At 37.8% G+C, this 14,105-nt stretch overlaps 1 pseudogene; it reads right to left on the reverse strand.

Moving 5' to 3' along the window:
• LOC124505998 (transcription initiation factor TFIID subunit 10-like) overlaps positions 1-12,265 on the reverse strand; it is a 34,201-nt pseudogene extending 21,936 nt beyond the window's left edge.
• Positions 12,266-14,105: the final 1,840 nt, after the last annotated feature.

A 14,105-nucleotide genomic window follows, 5' to 3' on the forward strand; every position in this document is an offset into this window, starting at 1 on the left:
GGTGTAGATAATCTCATTTATGGCTTTAAATACCATCCCTCTGGGCTGAGTGCTGTCAAATTAACATAAATGGAACCACTTCCCTGAAATCTTCTTCCCTTAAAAGCTTATTTGATATCTCTACTTGGTGTCAAATAGTTACATCAATATGTGTGTGTGTGTGTGTGTGTGTGTGTGTGTGCACGTACTATATATACATATATTTATATGTATGAATATATATACATACATATATAAGCATTTAATATAATGATTTAATGATTACCTACTATAAAAGTGTGTGTGTGTGTGTGTGTGTGTGTGTGTGTGTATACAGACAGTTAACCTTGTTAGAACTAGAACTACTTCTATAATGTGCATAGAGTCTGATCATTTATGTCCATTACTACGCTCTATTATTTCCCTGCCACTAGGTCCAAGTAGGAGTCGCTATTTTTCATGGTGCTTGCACTGTTCCTTTTCTACAGTGAAGTTTTTTTTCTTTCTCCAGAATTCTATAAAAAGTAGAAAATAAAAGACAAATTCATACGGTGGTGTAATTTAATGTTTGCACCTAATTGAACTTACCATTTTCGTTTTCTGCCTGGTCTCTGTAGGCATTTGTGCTTATAACGCTAGATGTAGACCGTAAGACATGACACACAGAAGGAGGCTTAACATATCTTAACCAGCATCTGTCCTATTTATCACATTAAAGATGTGGGTGATGTTTGTTGGCATTGCTATGTCTGTAAATCATTAAATAAAATAATGACAACCTTTCCTTTTGAACTCCATAGTTGAATTCTTTTTACAATTGAATCTAATAGTATGAGCAACATTTAGGAGAATTTAGACAAACATACTTGAACTATGTTACCCACCACAGTAGTTTCAAACTTAATGCTATGTTTTTGATTCCTAAAAGAGCACTTGTGACATACAATGTAGAGTAATTACGTGTAATTGAATATTTTATTTCTATGAATAAAAAGAGTATTTGCAATGTGTTATTTGTGCTGAGGTACTTATCTGTAATAAACTGAAACCCTTGCTCTCACCTTGCTATTTTGTTATATAATACATAAAAACTAAATTAATAACCATGAAGACAACAAAAGATGAGTTTTAAAATAATCAAAGGGGTTCATATTCATGTGTTTTTTTTATTATTTATTTTAAGAGAGAGCACATACATGGGGGAGGAGCAGAGAGAAGGAGAGAGAGAAAGAACTCAAGTAGGATCTGCACTGTCAGTGCCGAGCCTGATGCAGGGCTCGAACCCACGAAACATAAGATCATGACCTGAGCCCAAATCAAGAGTCAGATGCTTAACTGACTGAGACACCTAGATGTCCCTCATGTTTGTTTTTTTAAATGTCATAATTACAGACAAATTTCAATTTATATTAAACATAGATGTAGATATGGGTGCAAAACTAATCAAATAAACCATGGAATCATCAATGCATTTGTAGACAAATCAAGTTTTCTTTTTGAAAGTACTGATTTAAATTAGATGAGACCCATTATCCTCCAGTTAAATATATCAGAGCAAAGGGATTTTCATCTGCATTGCCATCACTGAAATAATCAAAAGGAAACCAAGTAAATAAATTCCAAAAACAGGCAAAATGTGAAAACACCACTCATTTAAAAAGAAAAAAAAAAACATTTGAAGTAGTCATAACACCTAACCACTTAATTGGAAAGAATAGTTGTTGTAAAGTGTGAAACTTGAAACAAGTCAAGGGGTGATGATAAAGTAGATGAGGCAGATTCTCAGACTTGACTAGAGGTACCTTTCCCTCTGGATTATAATGTGAAGGTTTGTTCTCTAGGATTCAATAGAGAAGCAGAAGAGCTCAGGTGTGAGTGTGGGAAACCTCTCATTTAGTAAGTTCTGTTTTATCCTCTGATAGCTTATTAAATATTCTGTTAAGTGTTCGGTACCAAAGGAGGGTTTATATCTCAGCCCACGGAGAGAAAGTCTTGTAATTTTCATCGTAAATCTATTTTTCAGCGTCAAGGATAAGAGTAAATGCTTCCATTAGAAAGTTATTTTCTTAATCACTTCTCCTGTTTCTCCTTAGTATTATGGTTAATTAAAGTAATTTGTTGGATTACGGTTACAAAAAGATAAGAAAGTATGAAGATAATTATGTGCCACCTGGGTTTAACTATTATGCCAGTGAAGATTGCTGCAGTCCTTATGTTAAACTTTTAAAATGAAATCTTGTGTAATAATTACATAGTCCTTGTTAAGTTACATTATATTGGAATAAAATATAATACGCATAATGTTTGGGTTTTTTTCAACCAAGAGTCAAGGACTTGTATTATCAAAATAATTATGAAAAAAGCATTTAATCCGACAAGTAAATATATTTGTAGTGTTGTCTACATATGCTATGCTATCACACAGGAGAAGGAAGGGGACATCTTCCAGAGGGAATGCTCGTTAAACCTTATGATGTCTGTATTTCACCTGAAGGGATGAGTAAGACATGATGACTATTTGGTATCGTTGAATAAGTAGTTCAGAGAAGAAATCAGCAATGTGCATTCATTAGTTATTTCAGCAAACATTTAATAAGCATCTACCATCAGTCCAGCCCTGGTCAGCATCCTAATGGCAGAGAATAGACAAAGACTTATTCTAGAGGGATAAAAGATGGTAAGTATGGAAACAAAAACAGATACATCAATTTTAGGTTCTCTGAAGATAAAGGAAGGAAGAAATGAGAAAATGAGGGCTGGCTGCTATTTTCTGAAGGGGTAAGGAAGCCTCTCTGAGAGTCACAATCAAGCAGATACCTCAATGGAACAGGCTGCTTATCATTGACATACTTGATGATTCAGTTTGAATGCTGAGATTGTGTGAAATTTGTCCAGGTTATCAGTATATGAGTTTAGATATTTTGTATTCTCCATAAAAAGAGTACTTTGTACCACCATCAACACAACTGTAAAGATATGTATTGGCATTGTTTCTGGTAATATAAAAGCAATAGGAAGGGCTCTTAGGGGTACAATAACGCCATTATTAATTGCCTTCATACACTCATGAGAAATTTCGTTAATGAGTATTAATGGTTAAAGAGATGCCTTCCTCTTAAAATCCATGTAACAGAATAACCTGTGAAACATGAACTAATTCTCTTAACTTTATTGTAACTCAATTTTCTTATTTGTGTAAAGACTTTTTACTGTCAAATTTCTTCTTTGAATAGTGTATGGGCTTGAACTGACAGATTGCTTGGCTCTTGAGCTCCTTTGAAATGCAGATTGTTTTGAGGTTCTTGGGCACACAGGGCTCTGTAATTATGCCACAACAACAGGGAACCTCTAGCTCAAGAAAGACATTGAACAGCTGCGGTGACCGTGTACAAACGTTTTCTCAGTTTCCAAAACAAACAGAAACACACACTGTTCAATGGCCTTTATTAGCAGACTATTCGCGAATTTCGTCTCATAACAATCTGCTAGTGTTTTCTTTAAAATTGCTTTCTAAAAGAAAAAATATATATTACTTAGCCATTTTAATTCAAGTGAGGCTAATGCTTGGCACTCCATCAAGACTGCTATTTGAGTCCACTTTTTCCCCTGCGAGACTATTAACTACTCATTATAAAGACCATGATAAAAACATATGTATAAATACTAAACCTTAATATGTACAAGTAGTAGATTACATGTACATGTACCATATGTACATGTAGAGTCACTTTGAATTTATCCTTTTTCATATCAACTCTGAAGGAATCAGAATTTGTACATAAAATCTCATTGGTCTGGTCCACTGAATCTTACGTAAAGAAATGGCTCATTACTGTCAACAATAGCCAAATTATGGAAAGAGCCTAAATGTCCATCAACTGATGAATGGATAAAGAAATTGTGGTATATATACACAATGGAATACTATGTGGCAATGAGAAAAAATGAAATATGGCCTTTTGTAGCAACGTGGATGGAAGTGGAGAGTGTGATGCTAAGTGAAATAAGCCATACAGAGAAAGACAGATACCATATGGTTTCACGCTTATGTGGATCCTGAGAAACTTAACAGGAACCCATGGGGGAGGGGAAGGAAAAAAAAAAAAAGAGGTTAGAGTGGGAGAGAGCCAAAGCATAAGAGACTGTTAAAAACTGAGAACAAACTGAGGGTTGATGGGGGGTGGGAGGGAGGGGAGGGTGGGTGATGGGTATTGAGGAGGGCACCTTTTGGGATGAGCACTGGGTGTTGTATGGAAACCAATTTGTCCATAAATTTCATATATATAAAAAAAAATTCACACCAAAAAAAAAATAAAGAGCTCTACATACTTTGTATCATAATGACGGTATTGTCAAAAAACAGAAAATAATAAGTGTTAAGAAAAACATGGAGAAATGGGACTTGTGCACTATTAGTGGAAATGCACTTGGAAATGGTTAAGATGTCAAATTCTATGCTATGTGTATTTTGCCACAATTAAAAAAATTAAAATGGAAAAAAAAAAAAAGAAATGGCTCATTAATTCTAGGAGACAGTCCTACAGAATGATTAGAGCCAGGGGCCCTGGAACCTGGGTTCAGACCCTGACTCTGCCACTCATGAGGTGTTTGGCTGTGGACTGGTTACTTTGCATTTCTGAACTTCTGATTCCTTATCTATAAACTGTGAATGTTAAGAGCACCAGCTTCATAGTGATGCTGAAGTGATAAATACATCTGGCTTTAAGAGCTTCCCCTGGATCCTGGTAAGAGCTCAGTGCACGTGGCTTCCTCCTGTTTGTGCTCTTTGAAGTCGGGGTGACTATACTGAGCACAAGTACAGAGTGTATCCACACCCCTCAAAGTAAAAGTGATCCTTTGCTATTTGATTAGAGAAGAAATCATCAAATAGTTCTAGCAATTAGGAACATGTATGAGCGACAAAGACAGAAAGCCTGACTACACTGAAGCCATATACTGCTTTCTCAGCTAACCAGGCCTCGGGAGATGTGCTGTTACTTGTCTAGGTTCATTTGCACTGTGGTGTTATCAGAGAACTTGGCTTATAGCCTAATGATTGCAACATAGCTGCTACAGATGGATACACCAAGAAAGTCCTCAAGGCAGAAGGGGTATGGGAGTGAAGGCAATCTCTTCTGTTCTTGCTCTTTTATCAGGAAATCAACAGATTTCCCACAATTTACCATCTGAATTTTGTTGATGACTTACTGTTATTCTCTGTGTCATATGGCAATTCTCCGCGGTAAGAGCTATTGAAATAGCAAGCTAGGACCTTGCAATCTCCAACAAATTTTAGGTTATATTAATAGGAATGGAGGTGAGAAATACAGGTTGGGTAATATTTTAGTGTGTGCCATAATAGCCATCCAGGGAAAAATCAGAATTAAGTTAGACTTCCATATACTTATTTTATGGTTTGGTATTTATTGTTTTAATATCGAATTGCCTGTTGGAGAGTGATACTATAAACTTTTCATTGCTTAATTCCTCTGAAGTTTTAATTTAGCAGTAGTACAAGATTTTATTTTGTAGCTGAAATGTTTTCATGTGCATTTGTTTGTTCATTTGTTTTCCTGAAAACCATCAGCAGTTGGGCAAGGTGTCCCTAGAGTTCACTCAGTTCATTCATCGCGCTTCAGCTATACTGGCTTTCTATTTCTCAAATAGGCCAAGTTCGGCCCTACTTCGTGGCTTTCCCACTTGTTCTTCCTTCAGGTTTGGAAAGCACTCTTCCAGCCCAAACCTACACCTATCACCACCATCTGCCCACCTCTGATTCCTAACCTAGGTTTGGTTCAAATGTCTCTTTCTCAGAGGCTCCTTCTCTGATCTGACGCCCCTTCTAATCAGCCTCTATCTCACTAATCCTATCTTATTTTATTCATTCTCTTGTTTTAATTTTCTTTCTTTAAAACTGTCTTATTTTTTATGCACTTACTTAATTGTCTGACTCTTCCAAATTTACAGTAAGTTCCTCCAACTGAGGGACATTTGTCTGATTCATCACTACAGTTCTCAACCTAAAACTGTACTTAGCACACAGTAGCAATTTAATAGATACTTGTAAGATAAATGAAAGAATTCTTAACACAAGGTTGTTCATTAAAGCAAGAGGAGTGATTTAAATATTAAACACTGAAATGTTTGATTACAGCAAGAGAAAAATGGGTCAATCTCTTCATTCCAACAATTGGAATGTACTTGAGAATACGTCTTCTTACACCTAACAGAATCTGAATGGACATGGTAACAGCTCTCACTTAAATTATACCATGGCTAAAAAACCTCCTTTTATTGACACAGACTTCCATTACCCCTGGTCAAATCTTGCTGGCTTTCGCATCATTGCCTTTGTCTATGTCTGTCCTGAGGCATCAAATATTTTTTTTTTAATTTTTTTTTCAACGTTTATTTATTTTTGGGACAGAGAGAGACAGAGCATGAACGGGGGAGGGGCAGAGAGAGAGGGAGACACAGAATCGGAAACAGGCTCCAGGCTCTGAGCCATCAGCCCAGAGCCTGACGCGGGGCTCGAACTCATGGACCGCGAGATCGTGACCTGGCTGAAGTCGGACGCTTAACCGACTGCGCCACCCAGGCGCCCCTCAAATATTTTTTTAAAAATGCAATCTATCCAATTAAAAGATGGGCAAAATATCTGAACAGAAGTCTCACTAGAGAAGATAAACAGATGGCAAATAAGCATATGAAAAGATGCTTAACATCATATGTCATTAGGAAATTGCAAATTAAACCAACAGTGAGATACCACTACATGCCTGTTAGAATGGCAAAATTCCAAAACGCTGGCAACACCAAATGCTGGTGAGGATGTGGGGCAACAAGAGCTGTTGTACGTTACTGACAGAAACGCAAAATGGCACAGTCATTTTGTAACCCAGTTTTGCAGAATTTCTGGCAAAACGTAGTATCATTTTGCCATATGACCTAGCAATCATGTTCCATGATATTTAACCATATGAGTTGAAAACTTATTACTCAAAAACATGAATATCAGCCTGCAGAGCAGCTTCATTCATAATTGCCAAAACCAGGAAGCAATCGAGATGCTCGTCAGTAAGTTAATGGACAAACAAACTCGGCACATTGATGCAATGGAATATTATTCAGCAATAAAAAAGTGAGCCATCAAGCTCCCACAAGACACGAGAAAACTTAAGTGCATATTGTTAAGTGAAAGAGGCCAATCTGATGATGCTACGTGGTGTATGATTCCAACTATTTGACATTCTAGAAAAGGCAAAACTATGGAGACACTAAAAAGATATGTAGATGCCCAGAATTTGAAGGGAAGAGAATAGGTGACCTATACGATGTTAAACATAAAGAATGAACCTTAATTTAAACTATGGATCTTAATGAATAATAATGCATGAGTACTCACCAATATTAACAGATGTACTACAATAATGCAAGATGTTAATAATAGAGGAAACCAGAGGAAGGGTGTTGGGGAACATGGGAATACTTTGCCTATTCTGTATTTTTCTATAAACCTAAAATTACTCAAAATAACCCAACTAACATCTATTTTTAAATAATGCTCACAGAGTAATATTTAAATACAGAGCACCTGTCTCTAGTGTCTTTGTATTAACAACTTGTAACATGAAAACTGGAAACAGTGATTGATTGGCTTGGCCATACCTATCCACAGAAGAATTGATTTATTCTCTTTCTCCCTTAGATTAGTTGAATAACCAAAGGCCAAAAACGTTACCAAACCCCATTTAATTCTGGACTCTGAGATTCAATGTTTTTCAAAGTTCTGTTTTGAATGGCTTTTATAAGTGTTAACTAAACAAAATGTCAGACTTCTCAGAGATCAGCATGTCTTGGGAAATTTTAATAAAAAATAATTGTAATAATAATTGACTGTATTTGGACTAACAAGTAGATATTTCATTTTCTTCCTCAAAAAAAAGGACAATTTTGGCTTTGAGGAAAAAATAAAATTCTCAGGTACAGTAAAAATGTGCACAGATTCTAATGTGTCATTCCGTTATCCATGAAATAGAGAATAAATGTCTTGCTTACTTACTAGAAAAACAAATTTCAATCCTAGAAGAACACTAAAATTCAGATACTTTAATACCTCTTAATGCTTCTGGATTATATGGAACAATGTACTGTAGCTCATGTTATTTCACATAAACATGGAGAATATTTCCTGTGGGCTTTTGATTTTTGGACACAATCCAGGATGAATCAAGGCTTGAAAGTTCAAATACATTAAAAATGAAAAAAAATATTAACTGATGTAATAGTCATCAGAGTTACCAGAAAGTTGTCATCTTCTATTAATCTTAATAATCACGATACTATGTAGTTTTATCACTGTTAACCACTAGAGTAGTTTCACAATGGTTTTTCTTTCTTTTATTTATCTTTCCTAACAAATATCTATTGTGCAATAAAGGTTAGAGATCATGAAACTGCCGTGTCATTTACAAAGCCTGAGTGATTCATTGATTGCTGGTCTCTTGACTCACCCTTATAACTATCTAAAAGGTTATCTTCTCCTTGATGAAAGTCTTCGAGCAGGCAAGGCGATAGAATGTATCGATGAAATGTCTAAAGGCAAAAAAAAAAAATGCAATTGCACTCACTGTGAAATTCTAATTGGTAATCTGTTTTAAGACTTCATAGTTGAGAGACATTTCCATTTGTTTCTCCCGCTTGTAAGCCAGTGTCTTAAAGCCAGATGATGCTGGGGGAAGCTGCAATAACTTATCCTAAATTTCTTTCCTAGCGATCTGTTGGCACAATCCAAAAACTAGAGGTTCTTTTCTGATAGTCTTAACCTTAACTGAAACCCGACTCTTGCCAGGACCACATGCGTTTCCAGCTTTCTTTTTTAGAGGATAATGAAAAGTGCTGCATACGTGAGGTCTGCTACTGAGCCTTTAATAAAATTTACCTCATGCAACAAGATAATAACCCTCTGAAGTAGGCATTACTGCCCTGTTGTATAGTTGAAGAACCAGAGACTCAAGAACTTACATATCCTATTCAATGTTTCAAAACTACACTATGGCAACAATTGATTTCTACGTCCTTGATTCTACACTATACATCCCTGTTCCCCCTCCTGGTGTACTGCATAGACTCCTCTGACACGCGCCTGTGGTTATCACTGTCAGCTCTCTTATGTGCAAAGCTCTACCTCTGAGTCATCACCATGCAGTCACGGTGGGTCTCCAATGCTTGTAACTATCTCCATGATTGTAGTCAGCTTCCATTCCTAGCCACCTCAACTGTGGCTGCAAACGTCACTTTCTCTTTAACTCCTCAAACCCTCCACCAAACAAGTATCTATCATCAGGCACATGCCTTCTCTCTCTCTCTCTCTCTCTCTCTCTCTCTCTCTCTCACACACACACACACACACACACACGCACACGCACACGCACACACACATACACACGACTTTGCATCCTACTTTACAGAGTAAAATTCAGGTTTTCTGGCAAAAGATTTCTCAGCATGCTGTCCCTCCCTTAACCCTTTTTTGAACCTATATTCATCATCAAACCTGTCCTTTCTGTCCTAGCAAAACAGACATCCTCAATCTTCCTGTCCAAAGCTAATCTATACCTGGGCTCCTGAGTCCACCGCTCAGGAACTGGCTCAACATTTTCTTCTCTTTCATGATTTCATATACATACATCTTTTGGAGTTTCTACTAAATCTATGTATATGTAAATTTTAGGAATGATTTTTGCTTCCAAGTAACAGAAAACACTTCTATATATGGCTTAAGGAAATAGGGGTGACTTTTTTCACATAGTAGGAAATCTAGAACTAGAAAGTTACTGTCATTGGTTTAAAAGCTTAGCAATATCAGGAGAATGTATTCTTAACTCTCTCCTCTGTATCCTGTCATGTAAATATGCTGCCATTGTTTCGTACATTACACCCTTTTAGAAAGATCTCCAGGGGCGCCTGGGTGGCTCAGTCGGTTGAGCGTCCGACTTCAGCTCAGGTCACGATCTCGTGGTCCGTGAGTTCGAGCCCCGCATCAGGCTCTGGGCTGATGGCTCAGAGCCTGGAGCCTGCTTCCGATTCTGTGTCTCTTTCTCTCTCTGCCCCTCCCCCATTCATGCTCTGTCTCTCTCTCTGTCTCAAAAATAAATAAACATTAAAAAAAATTAAAAAAAAGAAAGATCTCCAAAAGGTTTCCACTCTGATCTTATTGGCTGGAATTCATCGGCCAAACTGGTTGCACAAAGCTACCCCAAATGCTTTAGAGAACGGGAAGGGCAGGTATGCAATTTTTTAAGGCTAAAGAGTGAAGGCAGGAGAGAAAGAAAGGAATTGGGAAAAAGTACTGTTTTAGTGAACCGATGCTGTCTGTCAAAGCACGTGTGCGTACTTTAGTGTCTTGTATTTTCGAAACAGGAGAGTTATGCAAAAGAAAACTGTGATAGATCCAGATTCTTGATTAGTGTCCCTGTGTTCAGCTTGTGTCTTGTTCCTCCTCTGTCTTACCTGGGCTGCTTCAGGTCTGACCCTCTGCAGGAATTTGTTGGCAGTTCCCTAATTTCTGGATCCATCTCCTTGAACACTTGGAGCTGTGACCACTTCTGCCCAGACACAGGAGTCACCTCTTCTGTTCATTCGCTTCTATCTGAAAACACACGACGGAGCAACCTTGTGTGCTCAGTCCTTTTGGCTTTGCTTTGACGTTATTAGTTTTTTCCATATTTTATTTCTGTGTTGCCATTTTGGGACTGTAACTGGAGAGACATTGAAAACTGTGTTGAATCTGCCTTCTTTAACTGTGAGCTTTATCTTATTATGTTGAGTGATTATTTGTATGTCTGTATTGGCTCCTAGGTTCTGAATTATGGAGGCAGGGTCATTTATTTACTTTGTTTTAGTTCTTAGTGTGCTGCACAGTTCTTAAGTACTCGATTATTGATGAATGTGAATACAAATTAATTAATTAATCCCTAAATGCTCAGAAGGATTTGAAATCCAAATACCAGACTTGGAGTACAGGATTGCCCCTTTACACCTGCCTGAAGCAGCAAAGTTTATTTCACATCTCAGATCTTCAGTTTCCCAATATTTAAATTAAAAATAATACTAAATGCACCATGTACTTCATTCATATTCTATCCTAAAATAAAACCAAATAACACAGAAAGTTGCTTGTTGAATTATAAAATGTAAGCAGTTATTATTTGATACATTTTTCTTTTGAAAGTCTTTATGTAGAATCTGACAAAATGATTAATTAATCCAAAATTATTAATTGAAATTCATCAACAATTTAGTGAATATTTACTATGTACCAATCACTATTCTTGGCACAAGAAATATGGTGACCACTAGATCAGTTCCTGTTCACATGAAGCATACTTCCTGGTGGGTGAAACAAGGTAGGTGTATTCATTTTCCATTTGCTGCTATAAAAACTTACCACGGGCTTACTGTTTAAAACAAGACTTAATTATCTTACATGGCCAAAGCCTGACAGGTTTCACAGATTAAAGTCTGGATGTAGGCTGGGCTGTTCTCTTTTCTGGAGTCTATAGAAGAGAATTTGTTTTTCCTTTCTGCTAACCACACCCTGCTTTTTAAAAACACATTGATAGTAAGAATCCTGGGAATTCTTTCCCATACACCATTAGGATGCATTGGAAACTGATGAAAAATACAATACACTAGCATTGCCAAGAGTTTTTTTCAAAACCATTTATATTCTCTCTCTCTCTCTTTAAACATTTTTTTTAACGTTTATTTATTTTTAAGACAGAGAGAGACAGAGCATGAACGGGGGAGGGTCAGAGAGAGAGGGAGACACAGAATCTGAAACAGGCTCCAGGCTCTGAGCCATCAGCACAGAGCCCGACACGGGGCTTGAACTCACGAACCGCGAGATCATGACCTGAGCCAATGTCGGACGCTTAACTGACTGAGCCACCCAGGCGCCCCTCTCTCTTTAATTTCTAACTGAAATCTCCTTATTTTAAAAGAATTACATACAAAATCAATTTACTAAAATTCCTTCAGGGCTAAGTCAAGTAAGGTACATTTATTTCTACTACCAACCCAAGAAGGTGATTATTATTTCTATTTCCTCTTAGCATATGAGAAAACTCATAAGTGTTCAAAAAACTGTAACTTATCCAAGAGAGGCTACCAGCTGCGGGTTGGCCAGGATCTGGACGAAGGGCTGAGCAGCCGTTGGTACCAGCCTTGTGGTACATATTAGGCAGGCACACCCACCTGCCTGAAGTCTGTGGGCCTTTTCCATGGCATTGAAAAAGAGGTCACATGTTTAGGAAGAGTAGAAGAAATACCAATTTATAAACCACACCAGGTACAAGTTACATTTCTAAAAAAAAACTTTCTCTTGGATAATTTGATGAAGACTAAGACCAGGGGTGCCTGGGTGGTTTAGTCGGTGAAGTGTCTGACTCTTCACTTTGGCTCAGGTCATGATCTCCCAGTTTCGTGAGTTCGAGTCCCGTGTTGGGCTCTGCGCTGGCAGTGTGGAGCCTGCTTAGGATGCTCTCTCTCTCCCTCTCTCTCTGCCCCTTCCCCACTTGCACTGTCTCTGTCTCTGTCTCTCTCAAATAAATAAATAAATAAATAAACACTTAAAAAAAGTGTGGCACAATGTGAAAGATCAGATAAGGGGAAGAGCTGGAAAGGCAGCTACCACACCACTCTATTGTGCGATACATCTGCGCAAACAATGGGAATTGTAAAATGTTTTCAAAGAGTAAAGCCTTAAAAAATGTCACAGGCCCAAAAAAGAACAAAAGAAAGAGAATACTGGAGCATAAAGCATTCAAGCCCAAGAATCGTTTTGACAAATGGCCTGGAGAATCCCAAACCTCAGTGGCTTTTGATTTGATTGCTGGATACAGAGCAGAATCTGTGTTGCAAAGATTCATATGGGATAAACTTTAGAAATGGTTTAAAAAAATTCTCAAATCTCAGTGGAGAAAACCGAGTCAGAGAATAATGGGGCTGCTCGGTGAACCACAAACGCCCATGGGCTATGAGGCTCAGTGGGAAAGGAAAGATTTATTCCTCACTTGAAATGCAATGTGAGGCCATTGCAAGGATACAGATTTTGGAATCAGACAGACTCCGCTCAAATCCAGACAGTTGTTCTGTGTAATGGTGATACTCTCTCTGAGTATCACTGTTTATGTGCCTGAAACAGGAATTAACCAAGATCAAATGCATTTAATGGTCACACATGGTCTCGTATACTAAATCTCAACACATGAAGCCTACTTATTCGTTCATTTGTGGATCATTCCCTGAGTGCCGGGGAACTTTGATAAGGAATGATCAGTCTTGGGGATAAAAAACAAGTAAAAAGGCAATGTATTACAGTACACAGTGATACACGCTTTAGGATGAGACTATGGCATGCTGGGAACACACAGGAGTATCACCCTGAATGCCTGGGGCGTAAATAAAGGCACCTAGGAAGGGCAATATCTCCTTAGATGCCAGAGATGCATAATGGCAGTTCGCGTGAGGAGACTGGAACATATTATGAGACTAGAGAAAGAATTAGGGTGCTGCAACAGTCCAGGAGGGTCTATCTCCAGCAATGGGAACCGGAAAATAAGAAATGTAGAGATCTGAAAGAAACGACCCGGTTAGGAAGCTCATCCCTTTTCTTTCCCTCCTCTGTAAAGTTCAAGCCTGGTTAGGAGCAACCCATATCTCGTTTTCTCTTTCATCCTTTTTTCTACTTACACAGTTAGGAAAAGGCAAATATCAAATATTTATCAAGACACCGACCAATCAGAACAGTAGTTGTCTTGGCAATGGGGCAGGGTTCTAGGGGAAAGGAGTAAGAGGAAGCAGTGGAGAGTTTTAACTCAAATGAAAGCGTAATATTTAACAACTGGCATGTCCATGTCATTGTACCATCTGAATTTGAGCCCTGGATCAGGTTAAACAACTGAGAAATAAGGTTGTCATCACTGACATTGATTTTTTATGTTGCACTTACTTTGTAGTAGGTTAACATCCTCCTCTATATAACCCGTGCACGTGCACGTGCACACACACCTCAGAACACTTTATATCCCAGCTATGAACAACTGGGTCAAATGTTGAAACAA

Source organism: Lynx rufus, unplaced genomic scaffold (assembly GCF_022079265.1).
Source record: "Lynx rufus isolate CCGP_SWC_20201006 ecotype Redwood Valley unplaced genomic scaffold, mLynRuf1.p SCAF_9, whole genome shotgun sequence".
NCBI classification, from domain to species: Eukaryota; Metazoa; Chordata; class Mammalia; order Carnivora; family Felidae; genus Lynx; species Lynx rufus.